The sequence below is a fragment of the Trichosurus vulpecula genome, chromosome 5 (genome assembly GCF_011100635.1).
Source record: "Trichosurus vulpecula isolate mTriVul1 chromosome 5, mTriVul1.pri, whole genome shotgun sequence".
Taxonomy (NCBI): Eukaryota; Metazoa; Chordata; class Mammalia; order Diprotodontia; family Phalangeridae; genus Trichosurus; species Trichosurus vulpecula.
The window spans coordinates 269,653,081-269,660,571 of record NC_050577.1 but is presented as its reverse complement, the minus strand read 5'-3'; positions in this window follow the sequence as shown (position 1 = coordinate 269,660,571).

Here is a 7,491-nt window from a genome sequence, read left to right as displayed (position 1 = left end):
TCATAGGGCTACTAGTCTTTCTTATTGCATCCGATTCATACTTATTTAGTCTCTTCTACTGCTATTCTTTTCTATTTTGTAGCCAGAATCAAATAGTTTTAATAATGACTATTTTACAATATAATTTGAGGTGGTCTGGTAATACTAGAAATGCGCCACTTCATTTCTAATTTTTCCCCAGTATTTTCTTCAATATTCTAGATTATTTGTTCCTCCAAATGTATTTTCAGTTTTATCTAGTTTTGTAAAGTATTGTCTTCATAATTTGATTTTTATACCATTAAGTCTATAGTATCTCCATTTTTATTACAATTACATGGCCCAACCATGCACACTGAATACCTCTTCACTTGTCTTCCTTTATATGTGCAAAGAGTATTTTGCATTTTATTTGCATGCATTTTGCATATATCTTGGCAGGTTAACACTCAGATATTTAAGAATTTTGTGCCTTTTTTAATGGAATTTCTCTTCCTGTCTTTTCTTTTTGGATTTTGTTAGTACTGCATAGGAATGCTAATCACATTTGTAGGTTTATTTTGTACCCGGATACTTTACTAAAGCACTTTGGTCATTTTCAAGGGCCCCAGTAACTGGGATGAGGCAGAGTCAATTCCTTTCAACCTCCTGAGACATACTTTTCTTTTTCTTGGTGAAGAGGCTCCTGTTCTCCCTGCCCAGAATGTTCTGGGTCCAACCTGGTCTGTATTTATGAGTTTTCCCACCTGAAATGAACTCTCCTGAGATAGCTTCAGGGAAGCTATGAATGTACATTTCTTTCCCCTTCTCCCCAGGCAGGAATTGGCCTAAAGTCATCTCTGACCTTCTCTTGCCTCAAAATCAGGTAAGACTTCTTTGCAACTCTCTCTGGCTATAGCTTTAGTCATTGTCGTCAAGATACCCGCTGCCTTTTTCTTCTTCTCCACTGTCTTCAGTCCCTGAATCATTATTTCATGAGAGGTCCCAGCCACGCTTCTAGCTTTCCTCCCAGCTCAAGTTATATTCTGGACTATTCCACCATCTCACTCTTGCCCCAGTGGGTACCCTTCTTCCCTCCCTCATACTTCCCATATCCCTTTTCTGTTTTTTCTTTCCCTGTTAAAATGCAAGCTCCTTGAAAGTAGGGATCATCTTCTTGTACTTGTATTCCCAGTGCTTAGCACCATATTGGAAGTGCTTAAGAAACATTTTACCTATCTTGAACCAGAAGCTCCTTCTACCAATAATACCTCACGAAATCCATCTCAGCCACCATTTCCAACAAGGTTTCTTGATTACTGCCACTCAACTTTTCCTATCCCCACCACAGATATGACTAAATGACCCTCTTTGAAATGATCCAGAATACCCGCAACCCCTCTCTTGGCTATGTTCCTGAGGGCCCTGTAAATAATAGCCCTCCCTAGCTGAAAATAGTACTTTAGATATTAACTCCTTTGTCCACTTCACCCAGACATTCTGTTAATTGGCTAAGAAAGAACCTACATCAGTCACCACCTGCCAGGAAAACACTCAGAGGGGCCTGATATGTGCCACCCGTATGTCCCATTTCTCTGATGTTTTCCTCCCTCCTCAATATCTGTTCTGTAGGCTCACTGCTGAGAATGATAAGAGAATGTTGGTAGGGTGAAGATCGGGGTTCGTCAGTGAGCTGAGAGAAAAGGAGATGTTTCTAAGTTAAAATGAAAATAAGAATTCTAAAGAATTTAATACATGTAAGAGAAACATTGGGGACATCTCAAAGAAAATCAGTGATTGTCTCAATATCAGTGAATCAATAATCAGTAAGTATTTATCAAGGCTTGCTATAAGTTGGGTCCTGCGCTAGGTACCTGAAATACAAATACAATGAAATAGTTCCTATTCAAAAAAGGGCTCATATTCAATAGGAGTTATAATAAGTATATGTACATGTTTATGGATTGAGAGAATAAATGTAAGGACAATCAATACAAATAAATACAAAGTAGTTACCTCTAAGGTACTTTGCGGTGGGGAGCACTAACAATTTTAAGTATCAGGAAAGGCATCACCCGCCACCTGCCACAAGGTTGGACTTTGAAGAAGGGCATGAATATTCTAATCAAAAGCTCCTCTCAAAATATCTCTTTCCAGCCCTGATGCTCTGTCTCAACTCATTTCTCAATGGTGAGCATACTCCCATCCCCCCAGGATCTCCTCATCCCAGTCATTTGGAATGCCTAGTTGCCATCGTTTGAACCCCTTTCTCTATCTTCCAATGACCACTCTCTAATTCCTATTCTCTTCAATGCAAACCCCTCAATCTCCCATTCTAAAGCTGCCCATCTCTTCCACTGTGCCCTCTAGAATGCTTGTTCTCAACATATCTAACACTATTGACCCCTACTACTATGATAATACCAAATGAGTAGAAGGTGTCTCTCATTCAGTGTCCTTGGGCCTAGCTGCTCAGGTAGGCCCTCCTCCAAGGCTAATTTTGGACAAAGCCATAATTGGACACCTCCTGAAAATGGAGACAATTGTCAGCTCTGCTGTCCATGACCTCCATGCCAAAAAAATTAAGTATCTCCCCCTAAACAACACTTGTTGACTTAGCAAATGGCTTTAGGCCAGAGTAAGGGAAGGGGATTAGGGAGCTGGCAGAGGAAGGAGGGTACACACCTCTCTTAACTTCCATTGACCTTTGATATCTTTATAAGTGCCCTGGCAGACAGTTGGCTCCATTTCCACTTCCCCCTTCTCTTCAGGAAATATCTCCATATTTCCTCAGCAGAATGAAGCTCCCAGTTCTTCTCCTCATGACTACTCTGGCTGCAGTTCTCATGGGAGCTGGTGGGTATGGCCCTATTATTCAGTCCCTCCCTCAGCAAAAGTCTAGGACCCTCAACAGGGTGTGAATCCTATTTTTCCCCACTCCCACTCATAAATAGGACAATTAGATTTTCTGAGGTCATGTTAGTCTTCCGAAAGACCAAACACTAATCCACAGAAAATAATATTGAAATGTTGTTCAATCATTTTTTAGATATTTCTGACTCTTTGTTACCATATTCGGCATTTTCTTGTCATAAATATTGAAGCGGTTTGCCATTTCCTTTTCTAGCTTATTTTGCAGATGAGGAAACAGACAAACAGGGTTAAGTGGCTGGCCCAGGGTCACACAGCTAATAAGTATCTGAGGCCAAATTTGAAATCTAGAAGATGAATCTTCCTAACTCTGAAACTGTCACTCTATCCACTGGGCCACCTAGCAGTCTAAAGAGCTAAATGAGACCCTAAATAACCTGTTGGGTCAAGAGTCAGCAAATCATAAAAGGAAAATAATTATTTATAGAAAAGCCTTAGAATTTAACTTTTTTAAGAGCTACTTCCCATTTCATAGTGAAATATGGATTTTAAATTGTAAGCATTTCACTTATTGAAATCTAATTATAATTAACTACATTCTATACTAAACTATACATGTTTCAATTGATGTCAGAGAAATCTTGTACCAACCTCCTCTCTGCTGGCTTTTACATTTTATGAGTTTATATATTTACATAGTACTACTATAAAAAAACCAAAGATGATTATTCCTGTCTCCTAAAGACCCTTGTTGTGACATTCCTATATCTACTCCCATAAGTATATTAGAATAAAGAGTTTATCAGATAACTTAGTTGTCCTTGTGAAACAAATGCCAAGCTAAGCCTTGAAAGAAAGAAATATTTGGATAGAAGGGCTTCAAGAGGAGAGAGGAGGGTGGGTAGAGATGTGGAATGAGCCCAACAATGAGGGCAAAAGGAACCCTCCCACTTCACAAAAGCTCTCTACTTGGGGGTGGGCTAGGAGGGAGGAGAGGAGACCAAGACAGCTCTAGGCCTGGCAGAGTTCTCCAGGCTCTAGTTGGCTGAGAAGGAAGCCAGGAAGACCAGGGCAAGCAACCCAAGGTAAGTCACTTAGCCTCTCAATACTCTAGGTAACTCTAAGAATATATGTTGTGCCTTTTGCCAACTCTCAGAAAAGGGCTGATCTACATTGAAATAAAGAGAAAGAAAGAGACAGTAAAAGAGAGAGGGAGAGAGAGAAAGGTAGAAAAAGAGAGAGGAATAGACAGAAAGGAGAGAGAGTGAGAAACATAAAGAGAGGGAGGCAGAGAGAGAAAGAAAAAGGAAAAGAAAGAGAGGAAGAGATAGGAAGAGAGAAAAAGGAGAGAAAGAGAGAAAAGAAAGAGGGAAACATAGAAAAAAGAAAAAGAGAGACTGGGATAGAGAAAGAAAGAGAAAAAGAGGGAGAGATAAGTCAGAGAGAGAAGAGAGAGAAGAGAGAGAGAGAGAATGAGTTTCTGGAACAAGGAGCTCTCTGCATGAAGAGTCACAGATCCAGAGATAGGGGTCTCTACCCCCTAGAATGAAATAGACAATAAGCAAGAAACAAAACATTTCTACTACCATACCTTTACTCTCTGACAATCTGATGGCTTCCAAGACAATAGGATTAAACATATGATGGCATATATTCTAGAGCTCAGGTTCTAACGCATCCTCTATGTCAACAGGAAAAATCAAGATTCTGCAATAAATCGTAGCGGGGACCATTTGTATATACCCTAATACTAGAGGGGGCAGAGCCAAGGTGGCAGCTGGAAAGCAGGGACTTGCCTAGGGCTCTCCCCCAGGACCCTCCAAACACCAATAAAGAATGACTCTGAATAAATTCTAGAACTGCAGAACTCACTAAATAGCAGTGGGAAGCAGGGTTCCAGCCCAGGACAGCCTGGATGGTCTCTGGGTAAGGTCTGTCGTGCACAAGCTAGGAGCGGAGCAGAGCAGATCCCAGTGTGGGCTGCGCCTGGACCAACCAGAACGTGAACTGGGCAGAACAGGCCCTAGCACCTTGAATCAGTGAGCTGTGGTAGTTACCAGATTTCTCAACCCACAAACACCAAAGACAACAAAGAAGTTTAGTGGGAAAAGCTACAGGGACAGAGTGAAAGGAGTTCACAGTAGGGCCTCCACCCCGGGGACAGCGGGGGTGGTGCAGCTACAGAACTACAGCTGCAGTTGTTTCCAGCCCCAGGCCCACCTGGTGGGAGGAATTAAATGGCGGATCCCAGCGGGAGTGCAGAGCCAGCTTAAGATCTGAGTCCAATCCGGGTTGGTGGTCCTTGGGGGGGGGGGTGGCAAGGAACGCTGGTGTGGCAGAGCTTGCTGTATAGAAATAGCTCAGAAAACAACAGTGCATCACCTCAAGCTTGGAACAAAGTACTCTCTACTCTACTAGCAGTCATGCCCCAAAGAAAAGCTCAAGGGTCAAGTAAGTTGTCTGGGAACATGGCCAGACAGCAAAAACAGACTCAGATTCAGAATCAGACTTTGGAATCTCTTTTTGGTGACAAAGAAGACCTAAACATACAGCCAGAAGAAGTCAACAAAGTCAAAGAGCCTACATCAAAAGGCTCCAAGAAGAACATAAACTGGTCTCAGGCCATGGAGGAGCTCAAAAAGGATTTGGAAAAGCAAGTTAGAGAAGTAGAGGAAAAATTGGGAAGAGAAGTGAGAATGATGTGAGGAAAACATGAAAAACAAGTCAATGACTTGCTAAAGGAGACCCCCAAAATACTGAAGAAAACAACACCTTAAAAAATAGACTAACTCAAATGGCAAAAGAGCTCCAAAAGGCCAATGAGGAGAAAAATGCCTTGAAAGGCAAAATTAGCCAAATGGAAAAGGAGGTCTAAGAGACCACTGAAGAAAATACTACCTTAAAAATTAGATTAGAGCAAGTGACGTTATGAGAAATCAAGATATTATAAAACAGAACCAAAGGAATGAAAAAGTGGAAGATAATGTGAAATATCTCATTGGAAAAACCACTGACCTGGAAAATAGACCCAGGACAGATAACTTAAAAATTTTTGGACTACCTGAAAGCCATGATCAAAAAAAGAGCCTAGATACCATCTTTCAAGAAGTTATCAAGGAAGATGGGAGCTGGAAAACAGGGACTTGCGTGACCTCAACTCCCCACGTACCTCCAAAAACCTATAAAAATGGCTCTGAACAAATTCTAGAACTGCAGAACCCATAAAATAGCAGAGAGAAGCAGGGCTCCAGCCCAGGACAGCCTGGATGGTCACTGGGTAAAGTCTATCACACATGGAGCTGGGAGCGGAATGGAGCAGATCCCAGTGTGAGCCGGGTGTAGACCAACCAGACTGGGAGCCAGGTGGAACAGGACCTAGTATCCTGAATCAGTGAGCTGTGGCAGTTACCAGTTACCCACAAAAACCAAAGACAACAGAGAAAAACTGCAGAACCTGCAAAATAGCAGAGGGAAGCAGAGCTCCAGCCCAGGACAGGCTGCATGGTTGCTGGGTAAGGTCTATAGCCCAGAGCTGGGAGCGGGGGGTCTGGGGGGTGTGGGGGGGGGCAGAGCCCAGCATGGCAGAATTAGCCAAATGGAAAAGGAGGGCCAAAAGACCACTGAAGAAAATACTACCTTAAATATTAGATTGGAGCAAGTTGAAGGTAATGACTTTATGAGAAATCAAGATATTATAAAATAGAACCAAAGGAATGAAAAAGTGGAAGACAATGTGAAATATCTCATTGGGAAAACCACTGACCTGGAAAATAGATCCAGGAGAGATAATTTAAAAAAAAACTATTGGTCTACCTGAAAGCCATGATCAAAAAAAGAGCCTAGATATCATCTTTCAAGAAATTATCAAGGAGAACTGCCCTGATATTCTGGAGCCAGAGGGTAAAATAGAAATTGAAAGAATGCACCAATCACCTCCTAAAAAAGATCCCCAAAAGAAAACTCCTAGGAATATTGTCACCAAATTCCAGAGGTCCCAGATCAAGGAGAAAATACTGCAAGCACCAAGAAGGAAATAAATTGAGTATTGTGGAAACACAATCAGAATAATACAAGATCTAGCAGCTTCTACATTAAGGGATCAAAGGGCTTGGAATACGGTATTCTAGAGGTCAATGGAGCTAGGATTAAATCCAAGAATCACCTACCCAGCAAAACTGAGTGTCATGCTCCAAGGCAAAATCTGGATTTTCAATAGAATAGAGGACTTTCAAGCTTTCTTGGTGAAAAGACCAGAACTGAATAGAAAATTTGACTTTCAAACACAAGAATCAAGAGAAGCATGAGAAGGTAAACAAGAAAGAGAAATCACAAAGGACTTACTAAAGTTGAACTGTTTTGTTTACATTCCTACATGGAAGGAGGATGTGTATGATTCATGAAACTTCAGTATTAGGGTAGCTGAAGGGAATATACGTGTGTGTGTGTGTGTGTGTGTGTATAGAGAGATAGAAAGGGGGGGAGGGAGGGAGGGAGAGTGAGCACAGGGTGAGTTGAATATGAAGGGAAGATATCTGAAATAATAAAATCAAATTAAAGGATAAGAGAGGAATATATTGAGAGAGGGAGAAAGGGAGAGACAGAATGGGGTAAATTATCTCACATAAAAGTGGCAAGAAAAAGCAGTTCTGTAGGAAGGGAAGA